The following is a 2500-nucleotide window of genomic DNA, read 5'->3' as shown; positions in this document are numbered from 1 at the left end:
AACTTAGTTTCCTGGCAGGTCCTACCTAGCCGGAGTGGCATGAGGTGAGGTTCCAGACGAAATTCAGACCACATCCGAAGCCAAGGTGTAAGGCATCGTGCCGAGGGCTGCATGGCTGCGCGGATGTAAAATAGCGCAGTCGCGAACGATCCCTCTGGGGCACCAGCCGAAACCCCTGGAGTATCTAGGCTTGCTCAGCTAAGGCGGCTCTGGCTGGGTGGACCCCCTTTCCGACCATTACGTGGGAACACTATGGAATCAAAAACTAAAAACAAAACCAAAAATAAAACTGTACGCACGAGAGAGAGTGAGAGTGAGGCTGAGAGCGAGATGGATACCTCGCAGGCGACCAGTGTCGATTCTGATGTTTCATCGTTGGCGACTGTTCGTCCGGGAGACCGGTCACCTCCGGGCCGTGGGGTTGGACCTAAAAGAAGAAAAATTTGTTACGAAAGGACCCAGGGCGTGGCGCCGTCTGAAGACCTGGATTTGACTGAGATTAGAAGAGAAAGATCCGAACTGGAGGCGTACCTCTTCAATGAGTCCAATAAAATAAGTAAGACTTCGATCAAGTTCATCCTGTCGAAGTGGATGACACTCGAGACAAAACTCTACGAACAAATGGTGGAGAACGAGAAATCGAAAGTGGAAATTAAGTGCCTAATTCAAAATCGAGAAACCTCGATTCTGCCACCAAATACTTACGCGAAGGTGGTGGCCAGCCCGCCTGGGGCTACTCCTCCTTCCTCGTCTGCTCCTGCGAAGTCTACGATGGCTCCATCTGAAAATAAAAAGAAAAAAGAAATATATAAGACAGTGCTGATTAAACCTGAAAAAGAAAATGATTCAAGGACGAATGCAGAAATTGGTAGGGATATCACCTCTGCGCTAAAAGATATGAGATCAAACTTGAAGATCAGAAACATGAGACAGATGCGCAAACAAGGATTTGTGATGGAGGTCGCTAGTGATAATGACGTACGATGCCTCCGCATCTCCAAACTAAAAACTGTCGGTCTAAAAATTGAACCCCCTAAAGAGATCAATCCCAACATCTTGATCTTTGATGTTGACGAAGAGCACACAGCCGAAGAGCTGAAACGCGACTTCCTCTGTAAAAACTTCGATCAATCAGACGAGGAGGTTGTTGCCGCGCTTAAAGATCAAGTGAATTTTAGACACAGTTTTAAATCTAAAAATGGCGGTTTGAATTGGATCGTAGAACTGCCCGGCGTGCTACTCAAGAAGCTCACTGATCAAAGACGATTGTACCTGTTATGGAATTCGTGCCGTTTCAAAGAGTACATCAACGTAACTAGATGTTACAAATGCTACGGTTATGGCCATACGGCGAAAGTATGTAGTGTGCCGAAACAAGTTTGTGAAACTTGCGGCGGTGATGATCACCTAAGAGATAAATGCCCGCAGAAAACCAAGCCCAGTTGCGTGTGTTGCAAGAAATCCAGAAGGACGAATACCGACCACTCTGTTCGAGACAAGAATTGTCCAGAATACCTGCGACAAGTTGAAATATACAAATCACGAATAAAGTGGAGTTAGCTTTTGGACAGGTGAATTGCGGTCGGGCAGCCGCAGCTGCTGCAGAGTTGAGAACAACGATGAACGAGAGGAACCTAGATGTGATGATTGTACAGGAGCCATACTCCATCAGAGGCGAGACCCCTGGATTTAGATCCCGAATGTATTCCGTGCTCAAACCAGCCGCCGAACACCCACAGGTTGCGATGATCATCAACACAGAACGGATCGAAGCTTTTCAACTCAAATATGAAGAAAGCGACTGTGTGATGAGTGCTAGAATCACGAGTGAAATGGGCAGCTTGTATGTTGTAAATGCGTACTGCCGTTTTTCGCAGCCTGTGGACGGGTATTTGGAGAAAATGGCAAGGATAGTTGGTAGAATAAGGGAAACAGATCGTGGCTGTAGAATTTTAATCTGCGCCGATGTGAACGCTGCCTCACAATTGTGGCACGCAAGTGCCACGGATGACCGTGGCAGAGCGGTTGAGGAGTTCATTGCCGAGTGTGATCTCTTTGTAATGAATCAGCTTAGTGAATTTTCTACTTTCAGTACAGTCAATGGTGAGTCCAATATCGACGTTACACTCGCGAGTGCAAATGTGGCTGATTCCATCCGGGACTGGGAGGTCAACCCTGAATGTGTGTCGTGTGACCACAACTTGATTTTGTTCAAAATGAGCTCATTCGAATATGCTAGACTGGCCAGACCACTGGAGGATAGGTATGCTTTGAAAAAAGCTGATTGGGACCTATTCCGAGAGAAATGCGAGGAGGTCTTTGACGAGGCCTTCCTCGACTTGCTTGCACAAAAGCTGCCTAATAACGCTGTAAGGATGTTCAACAAGAAATTTAAAGAAGTTTGTGACCTATCGATCCCAAAAAGGAAAAAACTACCCAATTCCGTTCCCTGGTGGACGAAGGAGATCGATGCGGCAAGGAAAATAGCGAGGAGAAGCAG

The 2500-nt window shown here is 46.8% G+C and overlaps 1 pseudogene; it reads left to right on the top strand.

The window, feature by feature from the left end:
• The window catches only part of LOC125501586, a 10151-nt pseudogene that overhangs the window by 3896 nt on the left and 3755 nt on the right, over nucleotides 1–2500 (top strand).

Source organism: Athalia rosae, chromosome 6, assembly GCF_917208135.1.
Source record: "Athalia rosae chromosome 6, iyAthRosa1.1, whole genome shotgun sequence".
In the NCBI taxonomy this organism is placed as follows: Eukaryota; Metazoa; Arthropoda; class Insecta; order Hymenoptera; family Athaliidae; genus Athalia; species Athalia rosae.
Note: the sequence above shows the minus strand (reverse complement) of the source record. Positions and strands in the feature narration are given on the sequence as shown.